Consider the following 16046-nt stretch of genomic DNA (forward strand, 5'->3'; position numbering starts at 1 on the left):
GCCTGAGAGTCTAGACTGCCCTTCCTGATGGTTTGCCCTGTGGACTTCAGCCTTGCCTAGCCAGTCCTCAATTCTTTGCAATAAATCTCTTAATATAAATCTCCTACTGCATCTGTTTCTCTGACTGAAACCTGACTGATCCATTTGTCTAAACACAAAGCTCAAGCACTAACCAGAATGCTATACTCATTCTTTGTATATGGCAGGTTAGGAATTTGAACCTGAGTCCAGAGCACGCTAGCTTTTATATTTTGTACCCTCAAGCTTGATGAGCATTTTGAAGGCAGACACTAGATTTTACTTATCTCCTCTTTCCTATATGTGTATCATGCACATAAGACCCACAGCTCTGTTGTCAAAATGATTTCTGTCACACCTGCACACAGCCATTTGTCATTTGTCTTCTTGCTTTTGTCCTGTCTCAAATTTGGAGGCCATCATTATTTTTCCTTTTCTAACTCTTCTTTTACTTCTTTTTAAATTTCTCTTTAATTTCTCTTAAACTTCTCTTTTAATTCTTAACTTACCAGCTTTTAGGAACTTAGAACTTTAGTCAATATTGCTGCACCCTGTCTTATCAATTATTAGGGAGTGTCCTTGGTAATGCAAAACTTTAATGGGATCAAGAGGTGATATTCTGTGAGAGTTGGGTGGTGATTTGATTTAGCTGTTTTAACTGTGCTACAGTTCTTCCAGGGCTGGACCTCTGACAAATATTTTTTGTTTTAATAAATTTATTTATTTATTTATTTATTTATTTACTTATTTATTTATTTATGGCTGCATTGGGTCTTTGTCACTGTGTGCTGGCTTTCTCTAGTTGCAACGAGTGGGGGCTACTCTTTGTTGCAATGTGTGGGCTTCTCATTGAGGTGGCTTCTCTTGTTGCAGAGCATGGGCTCTAGGCGCACGGGCTCAGTAGTTGTGGCGCACGGCCTTAGTTGCTCCACAGCATGTGGGATCTTCTTGGACGAGGACTTGAACCCGTGTCCCCTGCATTGGCAGGCGGATTCTTAACCACTGTGCCATCAGGGAAGTCCCTCTAACAAATATTGATAAGCAAAATTCAAAACTTTTAAATTCCCTAATGAGTATAGTTGGAATGGGAGGACTATGTTCCTTACTGTAGATAAGAACTAATTCCAAGGTCAAAATGTTATCAAATAGCAGATCCTAAGGGTTGATTAAGGGATAGGTCCCAAAAGACAACACTTTTTTGTTTTTCTCTATTTGTATTTTGTTTCTTAAGTAAGATCCTTCTTTAACATTTTCTCATCTCCTGTCAATTAGGCTCAAAGTAAATCCTTTGCTAAGAGAGTAAGAGGTCCTCCTCAGAACTTTTTATAACTTAACTGACCCATTTTCAGTGGTAATAAATTCCTTAACTTTTATGTACTGTGGTCACATTTTTTCATAGTTCTTAAAGATATTGCTGATATTAAAAATAATGTGTAGTTATGTAACACTTCATGTTATTATTATGAGTCAATAAATCTTTTCTTTAGGGCACCAGAAAAAAGATCTGTATGCTTGTTGCTATTGTAAATACTAAGAAAACATGATATAAAAATAGTAGGTCCCCTCTTAGCATTTACTTCAGTCATAATAGAATTAGACTAGAGCTTAAATTTTTGACTCTGGTTAGAGATTAAGGCACTAATTTTATTTGTTTACATGGATCACAGACTATGTAAGCTGAGCCACAAAATGTGGAATGTGTCTCATTTTCCTAAGTTTACAAAAATTTATGTTAAATTTTATTTAGGCTACATTTATTTTATATAGAAAGTAAAACCACTTACATGTTTCCGAAAAGTCCTGAAGTCAGTATAAAAGCCAAGTTAATTATTTAAGTTTACTCCAAGTAATTTAGTTGCTGGAACTGTGTAGCCTTCCTTACTTTGCCCTGTGGAAAACGTAGGTATCTATGCACTTAGTCCCCTTGCTAATCTTTCTTTTCTTCTCCAAGAAATTTGTAAAGAATATTTCCCTACGTTGAAGTCATGCAGAAGATATGTAAACATCCAACACACTTCTGCAAATCGGTAAAGTATAAACTTGGGCATGTTCATCTTCTCCCAATAGAGGCTACCAAGGGAAAAGTGCAGAAAAACTATTTTGAAATCTAAACCAGTAAGATCCAATGCAACTATCAAAAGACAAAGAAGGAATCAAACCTCATTTGCTTACTTTCAAGCACAAATTACTTGATAAGGAAGCTTGTTTAGATTAAGTAAGCATAAACGTGCTCCAGGGAGGTCAGTGATTATTATTGTTGATCATGCAAGGTTATAGAATGCTTCATTATACTAAAGCCAGTTTCTTTTCCGAAAGGAGTTCCATTTGTGTTATCCCTAGACAATGCAAAAGGAGCATTTCACCCCCAGAAAGTAAATAAAAATGATTATTCTGCATTGCTTCCATTGGCATTAAAATGTAACTGCTAACCGCATGACTTGTACTAAGGGCAAGGCTGCCTTGAAACTTTATAATTTCTCCAATGTGATACATTTAAGCAAGACCTGGTAAAGAAAACTTGCAAAGAGAGAATGGAACTCTCTAAAGGATGTGACTGCCTTCTCCTACTCACTCTCCTTGGTAGGTACACAAAACTTAAGAGACCTCTCATTTTTTTAGGATGCCTGAGTTTGAATCCTGCTCCCCAACTTTCTAGTTATGTGTTTGTGCCTAACAGTCATTAGGGCTATTCACTAATATTCTGGTCTCCTCCTTTGGGCACAAGGTACGTTTGTATTTTTCTTCTTTGAAATAGGTCATGGGGCTTCCCTGGTGGTGCAGTGGTTAAGAATCTGCCTGCCAGTGCAGGGGACATGGGTTCGAGCCCTGGTCGGGGAAGATCCCACATGCTGCTGAGCAATTAAGCCCATGCGCCACAACTTCTGAGCCTGAGCTCTAGAGCCCGCGAGCCACAACTACTGAGCCTGTGTGCCACAACTACTGAAGCCCGCTCGCCTAGAGCCTGTGCTCTGCAACAAGAGAAGCCACTGCAATGAGAAGCCCGCGCTCCACAACGCCCCCACTCGTCGCAACTAGAGAAAGCCCACACGCAGCAACGAAGACCCAACCCAGCCAAAAATAAAATAAAATAAAACAAAAAGAAATAGGTCATGGCCACATGACTTGTAGGGAGGAGTCAGGGCATAAGCCGCCATCTTTCTCTTCTCCCTGCATGGCAACTAGCTTTTGTTTCAGACAGCAGATGCTCCATCATTCTACAAAGAGCAGAACCCTTGCCGCGTCACATAGATAGGTAGCATGAATGAAAAATAAAACTGCGGCTTCCCTGGTGGCGCAGTGGTTGAGAGTCCGCCTGCTGTTGCAGGGGACACAGGTTCATGCTCCGGTCCGGGAAGATCCCACATGCCGCGGAGCGGCTAGGCCGCTGAGCCTGCGCGTCCAGAGCCTATGCTCTGCAACAGGAGAGGCCACAGCAGTGAGAGGCCCGCGTACCGAAAAAAAAAAAAAAAAAAAAAGAAAGAAATAACATAGTTTCTGACCCTTATTATCTATCCAGTATGTGTGATTATTGTGAATTATCAGGGCATGTGATTTCTGAAAAACAATAAAAGGCAATACTTTTATACATATAGGGCATTTGTTTTCTCATTGGCACCTCTTTCTCCTTTCTGTAGAACAGCCGTTGGACTTTGCTTGTGGGGAACAAAGCAAATGTGACTGTGGAAGTTCTATTTTGCTTCAACCAGTCTAGAGTGCTTAGATGTTAGGAATTTGAATCATGAGTGACAGAATGACTGAAACAATTGGAATAGAATTGTTGTAGCAGCAAAATCCTGAAGAGGAAAAGTCTGTTTAGACCTCCAGAACTGCCTGATTCCCGATCTTTCCATGGTTTCTGGGGATATATCACACCTTCCAGAAGTTCATTTTCTACTTTAGTCCATTTCTGTTGGTTATAACCAAAAAAGTTTTGTGTTTTATGTTTCACAGTGATGACTAAGGCTAAACACACATTTTGTATGTTATTTAGTTTTAAAATATATTGAACAAGAAGATATATTTTCTCAGAATAGAACTTTAATGATTTTGGGTACAGACAATTTCTAAATTGGGAGGATATCTACCATTTATTGAGCATATACTACTTGCCAAGTACCATGTTAAATGCTTTATGTATGTAATGGGTATGTGTGAATAGTTACTTGTTTTTTTTTTTTGTTTTTGTTTTTGCGGTACGCAGGCCTCTCACACTTGTCGCCTCTCCCGTTGCGGAGCACAGGCTCCAGGCGCGCAGGCTCAGCGGCCATGGCTTATGGGCCTAGCTGCTCCGCAGCATGTGGGATCCTCCCGGACCGGGGCATGAACCCGTGTCCCCTGCGTCGGCAGGGGGACTCTCAACCACTGCGCCACCAGGGAAGCCCTAGTTACTTGTTTTTAAATATATATGTATAAAGATTTATTTGTCATTACAATGATTCGGTGAGGAAGATATTACTATCCTTATTTTTACATATGAAGAAGCTGAAGCCTAGACTAGTTAATTTGGCAGTCTCACAACTGGAAAGTGGTGGAGCTAGGATTTATATCGGGTCTGGTTGCCTTAACGACATGGTAAGTTGCCTCCCATATCAGAAATAATATGATTTTTTTTTGGACTCAATTATAAGCCAATACCTGCTCAGAAATTAGGTATATATTCTCTCTCTTTTTAAAATGGCTCTGAAAGCAAAGAAGACTAAATGCCAATAAAAACAAGAGCAGATTTACAACACATCTCAAAAGTAAAATGGTTGTAAATAGATCAGTCCTCTAGTCTTGTATGTTACTACATTTGTTTCACATTTATTTTCAAAAGAGAGATATTTAATTCAGTTACCCTAGATGATTCTAAGATTAGTCAGAACTTTATACTTTAAAATGTATTTAAATTTTAATTAAATTAGAATTTCATATCCTATTTTGTAGGATATGGTATTTTTATCCTGTTTCTTTATAAATGATTGCAAATTTAGAATGTTCATAATGCAGTATAGAGCAGGGAAGCAAGTGAGATTGTTCAACTAAGAATCATTAGTAACTTCAGTATCATGGAATGAATGCAGAGAATTTTATCAGTATAACTGTGTACTTTCTGAAGTTCCTAAACATTTTATGATGGAAGATTAGCTGGCATGACAGAGTTTTTCATACAAAACAATAATTTTTTAAAAATCGTAGCTGCCTCCCCCTACTTAGGATTCTAGAAGCATGCCACAAGAAACCAGCTTTGTGCATAAAAAATCCTATCTTTCAGTTGTTTAAAGCTAGTATTATTTACAAGATCCCTGTTGATCAGTATTTTCCACTTTCACAATTCAGTTACTTTTTGAAGTTTGTGCAAAAATTTCTGGGAAATGGCTTTTCATATTAAAAGAATGACTGATTTTCAATTAACTTGAATGATCTAATTAAATATAATTAGATCAAATACATCTATACCCAAACACTATTAAAATGAAATATTTAGATGCCAAAATATATGTCATACTGTCAAGAATTATGGGTTTATATAACAAAAAATAACTGATTTGTATTGTAAACATTTGCCAAAAAATTGAGGCTGAATTGTGAGACCTTGCCTGTAGTGCAAATACAATAACATATTTAAAACAAGGCAAACAAAGGTATAGGAAAGGCATCTAATGCAGTAGTACCTCACATATACATAGTCAAACATGGGGGAAAGCTTTGTTCTGGTTTCCTCCAGGAATCCTCCCGAATATTAAGCATAGTTTTTAGAACTGTAGTTCTCCAACATGAATAGTCTTGTCTGTTCATGACTCCTTCTCTTAATTCACAATATACAACCCAATAAGAAAGGAGCAAGAATGGAATAAGGTTCTGTACCAGTCAGGGTTTAATTAATTAATTGGAATTATGAGATTGTGGGGACTGACAAGCCTGAATCTGTAGGGCAGACAAGCAGGGCAGCTGGAAACACAGTCAGGAGTTGATGTTTCAGTCTTGAGGCAGAATTCTTTCTTCCACCGGAAACTTCAGTTTTTGCTCTTAAGGCTTTCTAACTGATTGATGAGACCCACTCACATTATTGAGGATAATCTCCTTTACTTAAAATCAACTGATTGTAGATATTAACCACATCTACAAAAATACTTTCACAGCAACACCTAGATTAGTGTTTGATTAGATAACTTTGTACTATAGCATAGCCGAGTTGACACACAGACCAACCATCACCAAGTCTCTATGTGGCAATAGTGATGGTGGAAGGAAGTCTCTGGAAAATTTTCAGACATAGCCCAACCTGTTCAAGGGTAGCTGGGGGAAGGAGGTAGAACAGGTATCATCTCTTGCCCTTTCTTCCCTCCAGGCATCTCCCACACTACTTCCCATGTGATTGTGCAGCCATGGTGGTAAGCAGAGGGGAGGATGTGCTCTAGATAAAGTAGGAAATGATGGTTTAATCATTTGTGTGAAACATGGGTTAAAGGGTCAGTATCTAGATGATTTTATGATGGCTCTTGACAAATAACTCTTGTGGAGTCAGGGTGAAGGGCATTATTTTTTGGGGAAAATGATGTTATTGGTTTCACTTTGCTGATGAGAGTCTTAACTTTTTACTTTGAAATACCACTTGTGGAAGCTGTTTGGGCCTCCCCTCTCACCATGGCCCAGTAATAAATTAATACTATCAGACTATAGCTAGGCTCAAGACTAGTGGGGGGATTTGAGGTTTCCAAATCTCTCTTGCTTTCAGAACCTCTGAAATATGTTTTCTTCTTATGGCTGCTTTACGCTAAAAACCTATGAACTGGGACACAGAAAACAGGAACAGTAATGGAAAGTTTGGGTCCTGGATAAGCATAAAATTATTCACTGTTTAAAAGTCTTGAAGGTATAATCCAAAATATGGGTCATGGAAATTTTTAAGGACATAGCAATGTTATGAGACAATCTTACAATCCTATTTTGTATAACAGGCCAGTTAAATAATAAAGGGTAGGAATAAAAAATAAGACTTAAGCAACATGATAAGGAGAAGAAATTTTGTTTCCAACTGTACCTTAGAAACTGGATATTTGATAAGATCTCTTGGAAATTACTTTCCTGTCTCCCCCTAATAAAACTGACCAATGAGAAAATGCAATATATAACCCACTAATGAAATCGTTACAAAATAAACACAGACTTTCCTTTATTTCAGAGTAATTTTAGCCAAGAAATGAAATAGCTAACGAAAGCCACAGAGTTATTATCATCCACTGGAGGCAAAGTATTTACTAAAACCATAATCCCTAAAGTTAACACTAACTGAAAATACTGCAGAGAGATTGTCCGGTATTTGTCTCATGACTTTTTAGCAATCTATACCTCTAGTATATCATCAAAGTTTATTTTATTATTTTAAAGGAAAGGATTTCAATTTACTACTCATATTATATCAGGAGCAGCACTTAACAAGTTCAGTAATTTCTTTATTTACCCATGGTTAAAAAGTAACTGAGAAACAACTAATCCAAAGGAGGGGAGAAAAGGAAAAAAAAGCATACTTACATGATGCTTTTGTAAAGGCAAAAAGTTAAAACATTCCAGCATTTGAAAATGACTGAAACATTTTAATAATCTTTCACTTCCCAGTTGAGTCCAGGTAGGAAGCAATATGGCAGTGCTATTTGGAGCTCCTGGGTATTGGACAAGGCTTCAGTAGGACTCCTTCCTTGACTCTTCTCAACCACTAAGAAAAGTGCTTTGTTTGCTCTAAAGGGAAGGTAGAATCTCAGGAGAAACATCTGCTGTTTTACAGCAGATAAAACTACTGATGTATGTCTCTTATAGCTAGAAGCAAGATAATAGACAGTTATTAGGACCTCTATTTCCATTGTATTGCTGGATAAAAACAGATGAGCTAAGCTCCCTACATCTAACGTATTACCTTGATTTCAAAAAAAAGATTAATGCTATTTTGTGTGAAGTGAAGACCTCAAAGCAATTTTGACCTTGTTTTCGTATGAGTAGAAAAAAATGTAGATCTTTTTCCCTCCCCTGTTTCTAAGGCCACAGAATTAGGGTGTGCAATACACGCTTTCTCAGAACTTGATGGTACACTTTTTTTGCCAGAATAATTCCAAATGGAGGTCAGGCCTTCTGGCATGAGAGTTTTTTTTTTTTTTTTTTTTTTTTTTGCGGTACGCGCGCCTCTCCCTGTTGTGGCCTCTCCCGCCGCGGAGCACAGGCTCCGGACGCGCAGGCTCAGTGGCCATGGCTCAGGGGCCCAGCCGCTCTGCGGCACGTGGGATCCTCCTGGACCGGGGCACGAACCTGTGTCCCCTGCATCGGCAGGTGGACTCTCAACCACTGCGCCACCAGGGAAGCCCTGGCATGAGATTTTTTTGCTAATTTATTTTTTAACACATTAACAAATTTTGCTCCTGAGTCTCACTTATTAAAGCTTCTGATTGAGCCAGTGAACCAGAGGTTGATCATTTGAGTTTGAGTGTAGTCTGATGCTTTCCCATTTTTCTCTCAACTGACTAACTTTAATAAAATCCTTCTCTACCTTTCAGTCACTTTGGGTAGAAAGTTCTGCTGTTTGAGACAACCTAGCCAGTCCCCCCAGGCCACATGGACACTCAATAACTCATGAGAATGAGGTACCCCTTTTGACTATGACCATCTTGATTTGCCATTTCCATTATGCCATTGCTTAAAATAGATGAAGACTCAAATGGAAAAAAAAAAAATCTTGTGAAGAACTTTCACTGCTGATTCAATTCAACAACAGTTATTTTGTGGATTGTGATGTCAGTGTCCAATTATTATAGTCCAGTTTTACTCTTTTTTTTTTTTTTTTTTTTTAAGTACAAGGAAAATTGTGTAAAGAGTCAGGGACCAAATATCCTACAGACATGTATAGGAAAGCAGAAGAGGCAGGGATCTAAATTAAAGTTTGGTCTGTGTCCACTAAATATTGGGAGTAGTGAGAAAATGGAGAGAGACACTTTGCCATCATTCATTTGTTTGTCTAGTTTTTCAAGTTCTCAGCAGAACCAGGATGAAAGTCATTCTATAATAAACAAATGATTTCATGGTAATGAAGTTAAAATTTGCAAAAAAAGAGTCAAGAAACTTTCCAGAAATATTTGTTTGTGTTTCCCTGGCTGCTTGGTGTCCAGGTAAAACTGAATGCTGAGGATAAATCCTGAGCTACCTAAAGAAATATGATCATATTAGAAAATGTATTTCCTAGTTCCCATGTCAGTCAGTGTTCAAAGTATTTGATTTGTGGAAAATATACCTATTGCTAAAATTGGCCATGCTCTGTGGCCAAACTTCAGGTTTTGCTAAGCAAGTGAAAATATTCCTAAGAGTGTTGTAATGCACTTTGCCCACCACACAGCCAGTCTTTTTAATACAGTATTTGTCACAGCTTTGGAGAGAGTTCACTGGAGCACAGGTGTTCAGGGGTAAACACATGATGTGAAATCATGTCGGGAGGCCAATTGGAGTTTACAGTTTTTTCCAACATAAAAAAACAAGGAGATTTGAATTAGTTAAGTGTGGGAAAGCTTACCCAAGAAGATATTATTAAGCTGAGATCTAAAAGACAAATAGATTTTGTTTTTAGCCACATGACTGACTAACGTCTAAAGGCAAGAAATAAAACAGAATGTAAGATGCAGCTAAATGGCTCCCAATTAATTAAATCTTCAGTGTCTTCTACGTGTACAACATGGGCTAAGCTCTGGGGATGTAATGGTGTGCCAAAACACACTCAGACACGGTCCTTGTGTCAGTTCTCTCTATGGAGCGAGACAAATGCTAACCAAATTACAGAAATAAATATAAAATCCTCTCTCTGTTACATAGAACAAGATGCTAGGGAAACATATCCAAAGGGGATTTGAACTAATTGGGCTGCCAAGGAAGGCTTTTTTGTGGAAGTTACAATTGAGCTGTGATCTAAATGAGTCAAATATCTGAGGAGAGGAGAGCACACTGTTTCAGGTGAGGGAACATCATGTACAAAAGTTTGATAGCCCATCCTTACTAGAGGGACTCCTGCTCTTCTCACAAAGAATGTTGTACAACTTGTGAGAGTCTGAAGAACTTTTTCAGTTCAAATTCTAAATAAATCATGGAATGGCTGAAAGAGTAAATTAATTAGTCAGGGCCTTAAACTGGGCTGGGAGTAGGGGCTGTGATTTTGATGTGCACTGAGGCAGTGGCCTAAGAAAGGAAGAGAGGAAATGTAGAAAGATGAGCTCAGTACCATACTTAGAACTGGGAAAAAGAGGCTCTGGGCCCTGTGCTTCAGAGGACCCTCAAATCACAAATGTATACAACACATAAACAATAAATTATTAAGTGCCAGTAGGCACTTCTGGCACTAAACATTCATGCTTGTGCCTAACACTCATTAGCAGTTGCATCCAAATGCTACGAAGTATTATGGGTTATGCTACCCTCACCATAACAAAAGGAGAAAGCTTCAACCATCCAGGGAGGATTTGAAGAGCAGAACCCTTAAATAAGAGAAAAGATAGATTAATTAACTTGTCAAATCCTTCTCATAGCATGAATACAATGGGTGCTTGCATTATGAAGTTTCATTTCCCACTAGTGCTGAGTATCCATTTTCTTGCTTTTCTCCACATAAAGCAATTCATGGTTCTGGACTTACTCCAGATATTCTTAGTATTTGAAATTATTGCATATGATGGCTGAGGAATATTTCGCAATACTAAACAATCATATAGCTCTTAAATTTGTAAGCATCTGTGTCTAGATGTAATATACTTAAAGTGTGATACCAGTTCTTAACATTGACAACTAGATGGATGTTGAATGCTAGAAATGCAAATAGTTTTATTTTTATAAAAATGTTTAATAAGATTAATTAAATTTTAAAATAAAAATTCCAGCATTATTTAATTTCACTTTATAATTTGATATTCATTATAGTTTATATTTTACCTTGTAATTTTAATAATTTTGTATATTTTAGAAGAAAAGTAGCTGTTAACACGTGAAAAGTTTTCATTTTTCTGAACTTTAAATTTACTTTACATTTTTGATTTAAATATATCCAAATTTTATACCCTTTATACGATAACATTTTACTTTTAAATCTTTTAGATCATTGAAAATGAGGACAGGTGAAGAATAGGGAATTGTGATAGAAATAAAGGATTCAAGAATAGAGATTAGAAAAGAAAAAAAAGCTAGAAAGAAAAAAGAAATAGAAAATTTTCAAAGAAGAGTTCTACTTAATTAAAATAAAAATATAGAAACAATGGAAGTGAGCAGACTTCTGTTGAGCATGACCCTTATAGAATTTGTAAACAAGAGATTATAAGTTCTGTTTTAATTAGGATTTAACTACTGATCAAAACAATGCAAATTAACAAGAACATTATTCTCATCAAAACTACAATGTAAGTAGGTCAGATAAAAAAGTTCTTTCAACTTTATATTCTGCATTAATTGAAGATTTAGTTACTAATTAAAACAATGAGAATGAAAAAGAATCAACTTTATATCACTTTCATAACCCAGAAACAACAAAAGTAACTCTAGCCTACCCTGTAGATGCTAGAGAAACAAATGGTCTTGAAATCAGCAAATACAGGAAGAAATCCTCCAGAGCATTTGACTGGATGATGTTCTTGGAAATGGTGACGCCATGTCATTCTGACAATTTGAGAACGTTGCTAGTAAAACACATTCAGTTTCAAATTAATGATTATGATTTTCTATTACATGAACATGGCAGAATTTTTATATTTCATTTTATTCCAAACTTCTTTCAAATAGAAGGAAATTGTAGAAACTGGTTTTTATAGTCTCTATTTAGAAACTATTTTGTTATCACCGTTAACATATTTCACAACTAATCTTTGTGATAGACTTCAGCCAATGAATGTATTTGTGATAATAAACTTAAATTCTCAATTAAAATACCATGAAATGACCTTTGCACACAGAAAAGTACAGATGTAATTACTAGAACTGAAAAAGTAATCAAACAACCAGCAAACAACCAATAATATTCCACAAATAAAAGTAAATGTCAAACTAGTACATGAGCATAATCTTCTTTAAAGAATAATTGTGTGTCTAATATTCAGGCAAGTTTAATGATGCCTTTCATGGAAGAACAGCAAAATATTTATAGAACATAATGGCAAGTGTCTAGGATATGTAGAAATGATTTTGAAATTTGATGAAAGAATGACCAAAAACTTAAGATGGGTAAAATATAATGAAGCAAACGATAATTCTCTAGTAAGGGGAATTAAAAGTGAAATTATTAATTTAAGAGATAATAAAGTGAGATAAAAAGTCATCTCCCAAATTTTAAAAAGGAAAAATTATTCAGTTCAACTTGGTTGTACCAGGATCTAAAGTATTACTACATAAATAACCTTTATTTACATATATGTTGAGTGACCAGGAGAAGAAAGCAAGGAAGTTTAAACTAATGAATATTTCATTGGTTTCAAACCTGTTGTAAAAAGTACGGCTTTTTACTTGTAGGAAGAATTGAAAAAACAACTTCAATTTTAGGCTCTAATTTAAAACATTGTTGAGAGCAAAACTATGATACTGGTAGTAACATGGTTGATAAGAACAAAAGTGATTTTGGTGAAAAATCCAGAAGGATTCTTTATGCCATTTACAGTACATGGTTTGAATTTGTTACTAAGAGACATGGTCTCAATACTGTTGATATTGTTGAAATTCTTTGGAACAGTTTAAACATTATATACAATATTTTCAGGGTCTGTCCAAAGGTGGAACATCTTGAGAAAAACAGAATTTGACCTAATAGGTACTCATGGATAAACACTGGGAGTGCTGATCAAATGCTGCTAAAGCAGTTAGATTTAAACAAGATTCAAAATGTGCTAGGACGGTCAAGTGAAATAACTGAAAACTTCTCAAATAGTGAATTGTGATTTTTGGCAGAAAATGAAATTAATTTTGAGTAGGTCTATCCACATATTTATTTGCTATCTTAGTAATATTAGCAAAAGTTTAAAGAAAAAAAATCTAAATTTGGCTACTTACTTTTAAAAGGATTGAAAAAACTTAAAATTTAAAGAAGTGTTTTTTATAAATAGAAAGAAACTACATGTACAATATGCAGCAAATGTGACAATCCAAAAAAAATTATAAAATTAAAATGAAGAAATAAAAATGTTCACATGACTCCGAAGAAGATTCACATACCAAAAAAAAAAAAAAAAAAAAAAAATCCCCAAACTAACTTATATAAAGGCTATTTTCTGACCATTAGAGACCAAAGAAAGATTTAAACAAATTGAAGAACAATGCTATTTTTAATTTTTTATAATATTCCAGAATTGAAAACTATGAAAGCAGAAGAATTAAGAATTATTATATGAATCTACATCTTGTCTTAAGAGATCCTGAAAAATCACAATGTGATAGCAACATATATGATGAAATTAAAATACTTTGTAATTTTTTTGAGATGATAATTTATCATATGCAAACCCATTACAGTGTTTGAGCATGATATGTGAAATAAATGGTCACTTCTGAACTGAACGTTACTTTAAAAATTTTACTGATAATTCCATTTGCCACTATCTCAGCACAGCTAAGGTTTTTCCAAAGGGAATTAATAAAAACTATGTAATAATTTCAACCCATGAGAGTCATTTATTTGGCATTTCCTCTCAGAACTCAAATTATGTGAGAATCTTTTTTTTTTTTTTTTTGGTTTTGCCACGGCTTGCGGGATCTTAGTTCCCCAACCAGGGATTGAACCGGGGCCCTTGGCAGTGAAAGCACGAAGTCTTAACCACTGGACTGCCAGGGAATTCCCTGAAAATCTTGATTTAACATCATAATTAATAATTTTGGTGAGCCAAAGGCAAGAAAAATGTATTTTATAAAGTAAATATATAATATTTTATTAATTATAGATATCTTTATTACTCATCCAACTATCACTTAGACAGGTGCAATAAGTACATTTAGTAGTGCTTGTTATTTTGCTGATTTTCAGTCATATAAAACCCATAGCTTTACACATACTTAAAATTTTTTTATTGTTATAAGATAGTCAAGATGGGAAGATAAGACATATTTTAGATAACAATTTTGTTATCGTGATCCGTAACTTTTAAATATGGCCCTCCATTTGTGTTCTTGCTCCATTCCTACAGATGTTAGAGATAGACCTGGGTAAACTGCTTGTCTCATATGCCTGAGATTTACTGGATAGAGGGCAATGGACCTGCCTGTTAGTAACCTGGAGGCCCATGCTGGGTCAGGCTCATTTAGGTTAATGATTGGTAGGATGGGATTGCGGACAGTTTGGTTTTAGGTCATAGGTATATACAACAAACAACAGTATTTGCAGTCCCTTGAAAGATTTAGAGCAGGATGGAAAGAGCTTAAGAATACCAGATGCCTGGGGATGAGGATAAGGGGGAAGAGGTTATTTTTAAGTGGTTCTCTTCACCACCTCTTTTCCCCTTCATCCTCCACCTCCATTCTGTGACTTGCCATATGAAAGACAAGTGCCCAAGAGCTAGATAATATTACCCAGGTTTAGCCCTACTGTTTACAGAAACCACTTTTGTACTTATCTAGCCTGTCCAAGTTCTCTCGTTTAGAAATTGTGAGTTAGAGTATTAACCTATTATACCATATTGCTTCGATAGGTAGTAGATAAAAATAATTACAAAATATACTTGGCAAAAATAAATGTATCATGGTAATATTTGGTATCCCCATAATACAGTGAAAATTTATCATGTCATTATGACCTGTTTGCTATATTTCACTTAGGTATTAGTTCCTTTCTTGGAAACATTTTTATATGGATGATCAAGAAGTTATCGCAGATTTAAATGAACTTTCTTTAGACCTAATTATAGCTTTCTTTTCCCAGATCATGACCAAAAAAAAAAAAAAGAAAAAAAGAAAAAAAAAAAACCACCTTGGACAGAGGAAAATTCAGTTCCATTTATTTTCTCTCTCCAGGTCTTCTGATGGTAATTAACAGATGGTCCTTGTTTTCTAGTTGATAAACCAGTGAGCAAACATGTACTACGTCTATAGCCTGCAGACATAGTTTGTCATCAGAAGCTGTATGCCAGAGTCTGGCACAGCACTGAGCTAGATTTACAAAACCACTTCTCCCTCCCACTTGGTAGGTTATTTTATTTTTCAGTCATACTGGTTCAAACATCAAATTCATACAGATATTTACCCTCACTATTTAGCTGAAGTGACCATGCCCTGCGGTTTTTGTTCTATTTTCAGTACCAGTCCTTGATAAAGCAAAATAAAAGGTTAACAGTGTTTGGAAAGTATAACAAAAATATTTTTTAATTATTTCATTTATTTATTTATTTAGAGACAAAAATCTTGCTTTTTTTTTCTCCCCTCAAGTGGCTATGGAATATATCAATGTAACAGAGGCAAATATCTACTGTGTTTTGTTTTTCAATCTATGTAATAGAAACCTGTACTAGTTATATATTGACGTATAACAGGTTACTACAACAGTTGGTGGCTTAAAACAATAAACATGTTATTATCTTACAGTTTCTGTGAGTCAGAATCTGGGAGCAGATTAGCTGGGGGGCTCTGACTCACGGTGTCTCACGAAGCTGCAATTAAGAGATCAGCTGGCATAAAAAGAAATGAAATTGAGTTATTTGTAGTGAGGTGGATGGGCCTAGAGTCTGTCATGCACAGTGAAGTAAGTCAGAAAGAGAAAAACAAATACTGTATGCTAACACATATATATGGAATCTAAGAAAAAATAAAATAATAAAAAAAAGGTCATGAAGAACCTAGGGGTAAGACGGGAATAAAGACACAGACCTACTAGAGCATGGACTTGAGGATATGGGGAGCGGAAGGATAAGCTGTGACAAAGCGAGAGAGTGGCATGGACATATATACACTACCAAATGTAAAATAGATAGCTAGTGGGAAGCAGCCACATAGCACAGGGAGATCAGCTCCGTGCTTTGTGACCGCCTGGAGGGGTGGGATAGGGAGGGTGGGAGGGAGGGAGA

Source organism: Phocoena phocoena, chromosome 3 (genome assembly GCF_963924675.1).
Source record: "Phocoena phocoena chromosome 3, mPhoPho1.1, whole genome shotgun sequence".
Classification (NCBI taxonomy): domain Eukaryota; kingdom Metazoa; phylum Chordata; class Mammalia; order Artiodactyla; family Phocoenidae; genus Phocoena; species Phocoena phocoena.